This window comes from Thalia democratica, chromosome 6 (assembly GCF_965202585.1).
Source record: "Thalia democratica chromosome 6, ktThaDemo2.hap1.1, whole genome shotgun sequence".
NCBI classification, from domain to species: domain Eukaryota; kingdom Metazoa; phylum Chordata; class Thaliacea; order Salpida; family Salpidae; genus Thalia; species Thalia democratica.
This window is the reverse complement of record NC_139170.1, coordinates 57,460,333-57,474,640: the sequence shown is the minus strand read 5'-3', so window position 1 is coordinate 57,474,640 and position 14,308 is coordinate 57,460,333.

Below are 14,308 nucleotides of genomic sequence, written 5' to 3'. Positions count from 1 at the left end.
TCAGACTAAAATTGCAAAATTTTCCTAGAAATTTACAAAATTACTTAACTTCCAATACCTTTATCTGGTGAATACTAATAAAAATCCGATATAAAACTGCAACAGTTTTCTATTAACGTATCAAACAACTAGCCTACTTGAACAAGCAGTTTTTTTATGCTTTTTAGCATGATGATCTGTGGCAAAAACACTTACTACATACACCAAAGTTTATCTTTCAGAATTTTAGATTTCAAACTGTTTTTTGTTTAAGTAAATAATTAAGCTCTAACTTTAGTATTTTATGTATCAAGGTTCAAGTGATGTAATGAAAGTTAAGTAATTAAATTCAGCAAAAAAAACCTTTGTTTTAAACCTGTATAAAAATAAATTTGAAAGCGTTCTATAGTTTCAATGGTTTTATTATGTATTTTAGAATAAGTTAGATTTAGAAAAGTCAGGAAATTTTAGTAAAAGTCAGGAAACTTCTCAGGTTGATCTGTTGCATCTCTGCCTACACTATTTATTCTGAGGTTTGCTTTCAATCCTAAAGAATAGGCGATTTTTTTTAAACTTTCTGCTAAAAGGCTATTGTGAAAACATTTTATGAACAATTCAAACTGTCAGCTTCAAAATCTAGGCGTTTTTATTTAGCTAAAATTTGACTTCTGTTGTTTTGAACTACTAGTTTATTTTTGATTTGTTTAATAGATGTTTTGGTTAGGTGAGTTTTAGGGATAGGGGTAAAGATTAAAATTTAACTCAATTGAAAAACTTCAAAGACGGCCAAACATGTGATGAAGTAAACATATACTAGGCTGCATAGTTGAATTATTAGTTTATTTTTTATTTTTTTGTTCAATGTTTTGGTTAGGTGGGTTTTGGGGATAGAGGTAAAGATTAAAAACTTCGGGTGTAGTAGGTAAATAGAAATTTAAATGTAGTTAATGTACTTCTGTGCTATTAGTTAACCTTATTTTCATCATATATGAGTGAAAAAAAATCAAAAACTAACTCCATTGAAAAACTTCAAAAACGGCCAAACATGTGATGAAGTAAACACAGATTACTTGTAAGCTGAGAAAACGGACCACGTTTTAAACTTTTCTTTATAGAAAAGCTTCTCTTGTAATAGTTGTTCTTTAGCTGAAAAGTCGTAGACCAAAAGCTTTGTCAAGTGGCCAAATGTTTACTGTAACTTGCCGACCGCAGGCTTATTAGTTTTAAATCAACAAACAAGACGTGGTCCAAAACGTTTTAAATCAAGAAGCAAAAGTTTCTATTGTAGGAAACTGAATTAGCAAACAATGTTTTTCAAATAAATATTACTGTTCTCCTTGAAAAAATACTCAATTATTGGGATAAAACATTTTTCAACGTTTGTATTATACTAATAATAAATTTTTAACAATTTAAAACCACTATTTTAGGATTAAATATTAATCTAAACCTTTAGAATAATTACAGCATAGCTTTAATTAGAATTAAAATTACGGTTTGATTTCTAATTCAACTCAATTACTTTTATCATTCACTTGCTTTTACATTTATTTTAAACATAAATGATCTAGTTCTCGACAAATAATTTGGTTTTACCAGTCAAAATATTTTGTTACTTAATAAATATAAACTTTTAAAGACAGAAGTTCTGCAATGATAGCAAAGATAACTGTAAATTAAAAATATTCCTGTTCAATAACTTTTAGTGGTAAAACATATTACTATTGAATACGAACATGTTTTAAATAATGGAAAACTAAATAGTTTTTATAAGTTTAGAAGCACTATTAATAATAAAAAAATAATTTGTATGATAAAAAAACGTTTTTTATGAATAGTAGTTTTAGTATGGTAAGTTTTTTGAATTAAACTGATATTGATACTGTACTGTAATTTTAAAACTTGATTGTTTGTTTAACATGATTATATGTTATTAAGACTAAATAGTCTTGTTATAAGAAATATAAATGTTTCAGTTTTTGTTTCATTTATTTGTAACTTAATTAATATGATTTAGAATCAAAACTTATCTTTACATAACTATAACACTTGAATGTAATTATCAAATTGTAGCAATTTCATACATTATACAACTAGTATTCTACTAATATAAAATTATAAAGTACAAAAATTGATCCGAAATTTTGAAACCAATTTTTTATGGGTATATTTTAAACAATTTTTTTTTTAATAAATTTCAAAGATTTTTTTATTTGAAATAAACTTTGCACTAGGTATTTAATACAACAAAAACTTTACAAGATACTTTTAAAATATCAAAAACACTTTGAAACTTTTAAAAACATTACTATTGTTTATTGAAAGAAAAAAAATTGGTTCAAAATGCTTGGTCCTAATACCTGGTGAACGAAAAAACGTTTTGGCTTTTGAGTCGTACACCACTTAGGTACTATTTAAAGTCATTATTAAAGACAATAAATACTGAAAAGAAACAGCTTTTTTTTGTACAAATTATTTCTAGCTGAACTATTCGTCTTAGTAAAGATTTTTTGCTTGGCAAGCCGTAGTTTTTCTAACCTTGCTTTACTTCTTAACTAGTTTTTAATTTATTGTTTTAATTGTTGACCTTAATATAAGCTATGTGGAATTTAGGTTTATACTACATACTTTGAAAATAACTAATAAGTGAGTAGTTTGAAGACATTAAATCGTTTAATTTGTAGGAAAAAATAAAACAAACTACACCCCACGACCAACAACAACAGCATCCGAGACAGCCTATGACCGGTTTCGTCCTCATAAGGACTCATTAGGCAGGCATAGTCGCGTTTAAGATCAACCTGAGTGGCTGTTGAGATCCAACCAAGCGGGCTAAAGTATAAAGTACTGAAGAAACCGTTTGATGGTAAAAATAAAAAAATAATAATCAAAGTACTGTATTTGTAATCAAAAACAAAAAAAGGACGAAACTGGTTGTTGGTTGACTCAAATGCTGTTGTTGTTGGTCTTGTGGTGAAGTTAATTAATTATTGTTGATGGCGCGAAACAACTAAACTTGGTTGATGATAGCAGTAATAACTACTGGTTAAAACTGATCAAACGAGCACAGACTGTAATTTACAACAAGCTGACAATGTCTTAGACGTTGAGAATGATAAAGCTGTGTCAGTTTTTTCAACTTAAGTAACTCGCTTCAGTACTTTATACTATAGCCCGCTTTTTTAGATCTCAACAGCGGTTTCTCGCCGCTATGTCTGCCTTATAAGTCCTAATGAGGACGAAACCGGTCATAGGTTGTCTCGGATGCTGTAGATGTTGGCCGTGTGGTGAAGTTAATTATTTGTTGTTGATAGCGCAAAACATTTCAACTTTGTTGATGATTGTCGTAATAAATACATTTAAAAAAATGTATTTTTTTATGCTCTGTTTGTTGTTTAAAAACTTGCTAAAGTTATTATCTTGAATAAAAATTTGATAAAGTCGAAGCTGTAAAAAAAAAAACAGATTATAACTAGAATGTATTTATTTTTCTTAGAAATCAGCTTAATAGCTGACTAAGTACTATTTTACACTTGCTTATTTCTCAATTTTTTTTTATTATACTAACTATCGTAGACCATTGGAGCTAACTTGTCAAAGACAAACATTTAATAATGTAGTGACATTGGTAAACAAAACTAAGGAAAAGTTTTTCTTTTGTTTAAAAGTTAATGGTTATTTTGATTACAGTTTTTACTATGTCTTCAGAGGTAGATTTAGTAGTTCGATTTTGCCAAGAGTTTATTTTTGTGTCTATGCAGGTTAATATAAGAGTACTAAAATATGCTTAGTAGCAACATCTAGCTTAATAAATTAAACTATTGTTGCTTTGAGTGTATGGCCAAAAATTACTTGACGTTGACACTCTAGAAAAAAAGGAAATTTATTTCACTGTTCAGTACTTAAAATTATTTTTGGCAACCTTGTAACAAAGTATTGGGTTTACAAACGTTAGATTTATAAGATTTCGAAATAGAGAAGCTCTTTTAAAACAGAGTCCTTAAATTATCTTTTTTTTTACACCATTTTAGTCAGTTAAAAATAAATGCTTGTTTACTTACTATATCAATTTCAAAAAGTTAATAATACAACTAAATGTTTAATGTTCTTTATATATATATTTTCAATACTTTTATTTAAAACTACTAAGTATAAGTCATTATAATAAAATTTAATAAAGTAATATTATTTTCAAGTAAATCTAGTCCAAAGTTCACTTTTAAAGTAAATTTTATCATTTTATTTAACTTTTTTGTTTCAAACTTCATAGAAATTCGTAACATATATTTTACTTTACTCTCTTTTAGCAATTAAAGCAAGGGTCGGCTAACTGCAGACCGAATTTGACTGGTAAAGTACTTTATAGCTAAAAACAATTAATGCAGATTAATCAACTTATAAACAATTAATAGTAGCTTTTTTGTGTAGGAAACTACCTTCTACATATTTTTATTTTTTAACTTACGACTTACACTTAACCACTAGTTACAAAACCGAGAAAAACTAGTATAAATTTCAAATATCTCCTCAATTACTTTTTAGACCTTATTTATACTATTTATTATATGAACCCATTAATGTCTTAAGTTAAAGAGTTTTTTTTTTTAATACTGAGCAACTGACCAATACCATCAAGCGGTTACTTCATGCTTAAACATGATAAACTGATTTTAGACACGCAAGCTTTTTCGATTGCGGCTGATTCACGAACGTTAAAAAAAACAAAACCCTGGTCTCAGTTTACCGAAAGCTTGTAGTCGGTTGATCGATTTGATCTGATTAAAACTTTTATTCATACAATAATTATAGTGTTCATTATATACTAAAACTTATATAGGTCATTGTCTAACTAAAAATATTGCTCAATTTACTGTCCTTTAAAGAGTAAGTTTAAATAATATTACTAATACAAATAAAATATTTTATTCACTACCAGGTTTCAATGGGAAATAATCCGACCTTTTTAAGTGTAACAAAATAGTACTATATTTACTATCCTATTATAATTGAAAAGGTCAGACTTTTTTCATATTTAAACCTGGTAGTAAATTATATTTGTAATTTGTACTAATACTACTATTTGTGGTAAAACTTATATGGTTATTACAAAAGCAAGTTAACTTTAAAAAAGATTGTTAGTACGTTTTATAAATTTGTTAACTTTTAGTCCGCAAAGGTTTTTCCAGAAAACAAAACCGACGCAAAGACTTGCTTATACAGATTAGAATATTTGTTCTAAACCTATTCTAAACTATTATTATTTTGAAGCGGTGCTAAATTTTTCAAACCATAATTTCAGCATGTTTTAAATAATAAAGTTAAAAATATCATTAAATAATGTAAAAAAAGTTCTTATTTATCAAAATTTAAAATATATTTAATGAAATTACAGAGAAAACTATTAGAATTTAAGCAATAACTTGTCTACTTGAGTTTAAAACTTTATAAACTTATTATTTCTATATATAAAAATAAATTAGACAGATATATATTTACTTGAAATTTCAAAGACAAGTTTTAAACTACTGTAGTTTATGCTGACTTTAACTTTTTAGCTCGTATTATAATGTAACTTTGTAATAACGGTTAAATATACCCCGACATATCTGAAAGCACTTATTAATAAGTAAATAAAAAATGTAAGCTAAATATAAATAAGCATTTTAGCCATTATAAACTATTTTTATATAAAAATTAAGAAAACATAATTTTTTGGCTTTAAAACATAATCTGTATTAGTTATAGAATTAATTTAATTTTAAAGTAACCCTTAGTAAAAACAGTTAATCAGCTCAACTTGACTTTTATGATCTTATATCTAGAAGTTAGTGATGTTAAGTATTTATCTTAATTTTCTTATGGTATATCTATACATGCATTCTGAAATTATATTCAATCAAATTACCAACAAAAACTGTTCAAATTAATTTAATTTTACAACTAAAATTTTAATTGCTTTTGTGCAAATACTTTGCAAATTTAATTTAAGCATCTACTTGTATTGGTTAAAATTATTTCATTTTTTTTCTAAGTGTATACAAAATTAAACAGTTTGTTTAATTCACATGTTTAACTAGTTGACCTTAGGTAAAAACAGGTTTCAATGAATTCTAATATAATCTAAATAAACAATAAAATTCAATAACTATGCTGTTATTAATATCAGTTAAGATAAACAATCAAAAACTTCACAACTTTAATGAACACTTTAATAACATAGTAATCGAATAAAATTATACACAAAATTTATCAAAATTACCAATTCGTGCTTCAAAAAAATTTCATTATAATCATTGCCACAATAAATAATCTAACATATAAATCCATATTTTTTAAAAAGTAACTAAGCTAAAATAAGTAAAACAATCTAAAATTACCTAAATGGCAAGAATATTTGTCTAATAGTAACTAAATTCAAAACAATTTAATATATTTATCTCAATCTGATGTAGAATTACCTAATTGGCAAGAGTGCTTTTTATAGAAGTTTTAAAATACTAAAACAATAACTATCTCGCTATAAAAACTTTAAAAACCTAAGCGGGGTGAAAAAAATTAGGCATTTGGTAAAACTGAGTAAAGAACTCTCGCCTCTTTTCATCGAAACGTGGCGAGAAATCCCTCAAAAAAATTTTTTGGGAATGCTCGGCCACAATGAAATGTATGGCGGACAAATTTTTCTTAAAATTTTTTAATGAGGTTGGTTTACCTATAGCGTTCATGAGAGTTAGGTAAAGATCCAGCATGTAGTGTTGATTCAGCTTCAGTTGTTCCACGGTCAGATTCACGTACTTTCTGTAATCCTCACCGTTTCTCTCACCACCGTCAACTTGATCAGTTTGAGCAATTCTCCGATCAACATAGCGGTTGGTAGCATCATGTTGTTGCATCTGACTATTACCTCTGGTCTGCGATAAAAAATAAACAATAATTAAAAAACAAATCGAATTTAAATTAAAGAAAATAAACAACAAGTTTTAAAGGTTGTTGTAAAACAGTCAAGAATAAGTTACCCAAAGATATGCTTTTTTTTAAGTTAGAATAAAACCCACTACTTGGTTTACAGCATCAGCGTTATTGACTTCACCACCATCATCATTTGAAACCTCTGCAACTTGTGCTTCTGTTGCCATCCTTCCACTTTGCTGGTCTCCGTTGTCGCCTTGCTGGCTCTCCCGAACTGCAAGATGGTCAGATTGAACGTCTTCGGCATCTGACTGATGCTCCCCTGCTTCCTGACCACTGCCACTTGTCTGCTGCAACGAAAATATGTAATTTAATTTTAGTTTAATTTTGAAAAACAGCTTTTATTAAAAAAAAATATTTTAGATTCTTAATACAATTAAAACTTCCTACCAAAACTATTAACCCAAGTAATACCTTATATATTTTATGCATAGCAAATTATTTAAGAAACTCACCACTTGATCTTCATCGTGTGAAACTTCTGCCATTTGTTCATTGCTTGTCAGCCTGACATCTTTTCCGGAGTTATCTCCGTTGTCTTCTTGTTGAACTGCAAGCTGGTCAGATTGAACATTTTCGTCATCATCTGGTTGATGCCTTGCTACATCCTGACCACTGCCTCTTGTCTGCTGCAGCATAATTTTGTATTTCAATTTTAGTTTAATATTGAAAAACAGTTTTCTTTGAAAAAAATACTTACAAACCTTAAAATAACATAAAATTTACTATCAAAACTAGTATGAGTTAACCTTAACAATACCTTATTCAATGCTTAGCAAATTGTTTAAGAAACTCACCACTTGATCTTTATCATGTGAAACATTTTCCATTTGTTCATCTTTTGTCAGCCTCGCATCTTCCCCGGAGTTCTCTCCGTTGTCTTCTTGGGTTTCACTCACGACTTCTTCATCTCCACGATCTGAACGTGTTTTTACCTTCCTCTTCTTTGGCACAGTGGTTTTGGTCTTCAGCTTCCGTTTCTTACCTTGACGAATAACATAAGTTGTTATAAAGTTTTAGTAATCATATGCTAAGTATTTTATGTAGTTATAAAATTTATACATTATAAAAATAAGTGATCTATGAAATTTCGAAAAATAACATTCCTTTAAGTAAAAACACTAATAACGAAAATTTAACTTTTTTTTCAACATCTTGTAATTTATAAATAGAAAATATACTCCATGTTCTTCTTAAATGCCATGGTAATCTAGTTTGATAGTAGCATTTAAACACTAACAATCTAAGGAATTAATTGGTTTCAAACAAAGTAATTTGCTGCCAAACTACTCAAACTCATTCACAAATTAATAAATGAATTCTTACCGCTAGACTTCCGTTTCCGTCCATTTTGTAGTCCAGAAGTTGAAGCGCCCTCATTAACCCGATTGCTGCTCTGCTTTGCTTTCTTAGGTTTCCATCTTCTAGGTTTCAGATCCCTGCCAAGACCTTCAAGGATTTCTTTATACTCAGGGTAGATTTTTCCGATGTTTGTGATCGACCTGATATGCGTAGAGTGTATATAATTAAATGAGTTAGTTTATAGTTCCCCATAAACTCACGCTTGCAATAAATATGGGGATTTTAGTTTTAAAATAGTCTTATCACTGTTAATTAAACTAATCAGTCTCATGAAGTTCTAAGTGAATAAAAATTTCAAAAAATTGTAAGATATTTATAACCAAAGCAGGTGTTTTATACACCGTGTACGTTAGATTTAGTAAAAATAAATTATTTTTGTATTTTTTATATATCATTTTTTCTGACTAAAATAATTTTAATTCAAATAATTTTGCTCAAAAAATATTACACTTGCCTACAAAATAGTTTTACATTTTAAGTTCGTAACATTTAACTATCAATCATAAAAAAAAAACTTTCAAGGGGAAAAGTTAAAGTAATCAAAAATTTAACGATATTTATAAATAAACATAAACTTATTTCTTTTATTTTTGTTTAAAAACAGCTATTAAGACAATATAGCTTGAAAAAAGTTAAAAAAAAAACTATTAAGTTTTAGAATATTTGTTAATTTTTAAGGTAAGAACATTTATCCAAGCCATATAGAAAATATATTATTTTAAACCTACTTTATATAGTTTTTTATAACTTTTACTTTAATATGTAGTTAATTAAACTCAAACTTTTAAAATTTTGTCTAGCAGAAAAGATTATAAACTAAACAACATGGTTGCTAACATAATAATTGTTATGGTGGTGTTTTGTTTAAGCTTAACTGTTGTTTGTAAGTTCACGATTATATTTAACCTGATTTAATCTATAAGTTACAAAAAAAAAACCTGTCCTAAAAAACGACATAATACAAAAAAAAAACATGGTTTCCATTAAATGCATTTATTTAGTAGCTTCAAAAAAAAATCTTAATTTTTCAAATACTAAGTTTAGTTTAGTTCCCTAAGATAGAGAAGTAATAACGTTTAGGCAAGCAAATATGACAAGTGAAAAAATAATCACAAAGACAATCTACCTGAAATACTTGTTTTTTATTTTCCCGGTGGGTATTCTTCGATCATTTGGTGGTGGAAAGTAGATAAATCTTTCCACCAGTTTCGTTTCATTTGTTTTCTTGATTGTGATCCAGAACATTCCTCTGTGACACTTCCAACCTTGAGGGAGGACATCTTGGTCGAACGGTGTGAACTTCTAACAGGTATTTTTAATAAAAACGTCATTAAATCATTGAAAAGTTAAATTGCAGCTGAAACAACAAAAGCAAGCAAATACAATTTTCTTAAATAATATTTATTTTATACTCAAAAAGTACTAACAAGCTTTTTTCACTTAAACTTCTCAAACAAAAGCTGTAAAACGGGAAGTTAACATGTTATCGAATAAAACAAAAATTAGTGAAGTGTGTGATTGTTAAATACTTGATGAGTGTTACACACAAGCTCAAAGTAAGAGTTCAAAAGTTAAACTGTATTTATTAGTTTTATAGTATCTAATGTACTATTTAAAAAAATGTACAACATTTTTAGGTTAGTAAAACTCTCAATTTTAATTAAAAATGCTTTTTTAACTTTACATCAATTAGTTTTATCATTTTATTGTTTCTAAAAATAATAAATATGCGCTGTTTAAACTCTTAACAGCTTTCGAAATAATAATAATTAAATAAAATTTCTATTGCATACAGTTTAATACCTTTTAACTCTTAGAATTAACTTCAAAATTAATTATTTGGTTCAGCTTTAGAATATAACTAAAATTTAAACCAACCTTCAAAGAAGATTCATTCTCCTCTGTAGCGGGTCCTGCAGATCCTACTTCACTGCCTTTCTTTCTTCTTGAACTTTTAACACGAGTAGACGGCTGATCTGACTGAGCCAACTTTTCATCGCGAGTCACCGAGCCGCCATCTATTGCCTTCTTATTTGAATTTACAACAGTCGCTTTTTCAATTGTCGGCGGTTCAATTGCAAGTTGCTGAACAAATTTGATGGGAGTTCCCTTTCTTTTGGCACTTCCCGACTTCCTTGCATTTCGGTATGGAACTGCTACACCTTCGTTCTGCTCGAATTCACTCTTTTGAGCTGCTGACGAGCTCATTTGATCGGCAGAATTCTGTGAGAATTTTTAGAGTTACTTATAAGAAACAATTTCGAAAAACAAAACTTTTAACTATAAAAACGATTTAGGTTATAACTAGTGATGTACCGGACTCACTATCCGGGTTCGGCCGGATATTGCCATTTTTGTCTGATATCCGGATCCGGCCGGACTCTAATTTGAAAAAAAAGTCCGGATTCGGTTCCGGCCGGATTTTAATTTGAAAAAAAAAGTCCGGATCCGGGTCCGGCCGGATCCTAACAGAGATTCGGCCGGACCCGGATCTAGTTAGTAGAAAAGAGCATACTGAAAAGTATTTTTCAAAAACAAACCCTGTGTAAATTAATAAGAGTCATTTTCGTCACTTAAAATTAAAAACCTACCGTGATTGGCTCATTTTGTACAGGTGACTAATTTATATTTGTTTACATTAAAACTATGAAATAAACATTTCAGAAATGCAACTCTTTACATTTGTTGTAAAATTGAAAACTTTAGAATTAATACTTGCATTATTTATTGTTTAAAGTTGAGCTCAGAGAATATTTAGAGTTAATACGGTTGAATGTACGAGCCAATGAAAATCATATGACGAAATGTTTCAAACTAAATACTGATGCAACAAAACATCAGAATATGACAGGCAGTTTATATGTAAGCAGTTAGTTAGTTTGGTGTGCAGCTTGAAGCAACAAAATATCTTGAAATTATTTGTGAAATTTTGTGATAAGTGAATATTTCAACTGGTGTTTAATTGTTTTATTATTTAAGCCAGGTTTATAGTTTAATAGTTTATTAAAAAGTTAACAGTTTCTTGTTTACTAAAAGTTTTATTTAACTTTTAGTTTATTGTATTAAGTCTTTTGATATAGATTTAGATAGCTTCCAGTTTTTAAAGTTTTGCCAAAGTAATTAATAATTTTGTATATGCTAGTATTTCTTGTTGTGTTTTAAATAAAAGATTCATCACTCAAAACTGTCGTGTCTGATTATAGAAAGTAGTCTCAGTTAGAATTTAGTATTTGTTAGATATTAATTAAATAAGGTAGGATTTAATTATGATGGGTAGTACTAATAAGTTAAGTGTACCATATTCCACAACTTTACTACCAAATTGTCAACCTTTGCTAGCTGTTCTACTGATTATTAGATTAGAGTAATTTTTTCAGTTTTTAAAAACCTCATTCTGACTCAGGCTTGTTTATACTCACTCTAGCTAGTTTTAATGACTTAAACAGTGGCAACCCTGCTAGTTTGAAAAATTTTGGGAATGTTAGAAAATCTTGGACTGCCTCAGGCTAGTTTAGTTTTTTATAAAAGCTCAGGCTAGTTTTCTTTTAAATTTTGAATGAGTTTCAGCTGATCCAGTTTTTAATATTTGGTAATTTTCTAGTGTATTTGGTTCAAGAACTTGATTTCAGATTTTTAATTGTAAATAAAACCTAAATTTGTAAACCTTGTGGCTAGCTGTTCTACTTATTATTAGATTAAAGTTCTTTTTTTTCAGTTTTTAAAAACCTCATTCTGACTCAGGCTAGTTTATACTAGTGATGTACCGGACTCACTATCCGGGTCCGGGTCCGGCCGGATATTGCCATTTTTGTCTGATGTCCAGATCCGGCCGGATTCTAATTTGAAAAAAAAAGTCCGGATCCGGTTCCGGCCGGATTCTATTTTGAAAAAAAAGTCCGGGTCCGGTTCCGGCCGGATTCTAACTTGAAAAAAAAGCCCGGATCCTGTTCCGGCCGAACCCGAAATTGTGGGTCCGGTACATCACTAGTTATAACATCTTAAAGGCTTTGTTAAAATCACAACAGCGGTTTCTCGCGACTATGCCTTCCTGATGAGTCCTAAAAAGGACGAAACGGGTCGAAGGTTGACTCGGATACTGTTTTTTTTGTTGGTCGTGCGGTGAAGCTCATTGTTGATAAGGTTAAAACAATAAACATTGTTTTCAGTTTTTAAGGGTTACTGAATTTATTCCAGGTTTTTCAGGTACAAAATTTTGTCCATTTTTAAATTCAAAATGTCTTAAATTGTATAAAATATTAAAAGAATTATTGGTTTACTGCCTTAAATGTGTTTTACAAAAAAAAACCCTAAATACTTGAAACAATTACCTCATACAATTGATCTTTTGTATTTAGACATTACAACTTGACATGAAAAAAGTGTTAAAAATTTCAGATGTTTCAAGTTTTTTTTTTACTAGTAATTTCTTTTTGAAATTTAAGAATTCTTAAATATCTCAGGCTTGAGGTTTTATCACATTTCTTGTTTAAATTATTAAGTTAAAGCTGTTTTAGCAATTCTGTTACAAAATATTTAATTATAAACTTTTCCTTTTTTTTTCACTTTTTCGTTTAGTAGCCAGAATGTGAGAAAGCTTTCACTTTTTTAGAGAACAGTATTTGATTACTAGATCCTTGTTTATGGAAAAGTGTCTGTATTTATTAATTTGTTATTTTGTATAACCACTGTTAAACACCTATATAACTTTTTAAGTTCATTTGCTACGTACCTTAATTTTCATACTAAAAAAATGAACTAACAGTCGGAAAGAGATGATCTTTGATGGATTACGTTTAAAGTTATAAATAAATTTAATAAATGTTTTAAATACTCCATGTACAAGTTTATAAAACCAAATGTTCTTAAATCATGCTAAAAACAAAATTTTTACTAAAATATTTTTTTTTATTGTAATATGATAATGATTGAACAGATCTATTAAAATTAGTAACTTGATTTTAAAACGATTATAAATAATTAAAGTAAAACATTAATATTATTTTCATATGTACAATAACTTTTTCAATGAATAATAATTTTTGTTCTTATTTAAAACCATAGTTAAAAATTCCTTTTTAAGAGATGTGGCAGCCTATTTTTAAGCTTTAAAATGATTTAAATAAAGTATACATTTAAAATTTTTTTATCTCACGTAATCGTTTATGTTTATATACTGTAACATCAACAGAAACTTTTTATTTTGATAACTTTGAATTTGACACTCCTTATTAAAAAAACTCACGTTTTAATGCACTTAGAAAAACAGTTTAAAAAATAAATACCACTGGTATCTATGACAATGGTTCTATTGTTTATATATGTAAAATTATACTTAAAACAATTCATCTTTGAAAGTTTTTAAAAACGCAGTCAAAAATTTTTTGCACATACTTATCATAAGTAAAAAATGCTTATGATATTTTATTTAGAAATTTGCTGAGTTGTTCAGAAAATACGCTAAACTTTTGAACAAAATTATAAGCAAAATCTCCTTACAGAAAGAACTTTTTTTATAACATCGAATTCTAAAAAAAGTAAAATGTTGTAAATTGTCAGTTTTTTCTTTCAATATTTTTAACTGCTTTAATGTTCTACTTCACGCATCCTTTTACTTAGAAGGTAAGCATGAATTTTATTTTTTAAACTATGAAGCTCTTAAAAAAACGTAAGAACTATCTTTGATTTAAGAGGTGGTGAGATTTTTAGTTTATCGTTGACACAATCACTAGTTTCATAAAGTAAAAATAATTCAAGCAATTACAGACGGCACAGAAGGCAAGCTTGGAATCTGTTTTTAATATATAATCTAATTCGTCTAAAACTAGTTCTACAAAAAAGTATATATTCTTTAAAAATAACCATGCAATCTAAAATTTATGAAGGTATTTATATAAGCATTCTCAAAATAGTTCATAAAACCGAAACAAGTTTAGCATTAAACTTTTAAAGTAAGTTGTTTGATAATTGTATAATTATAGTTTAAATGACATTAAATTATTTT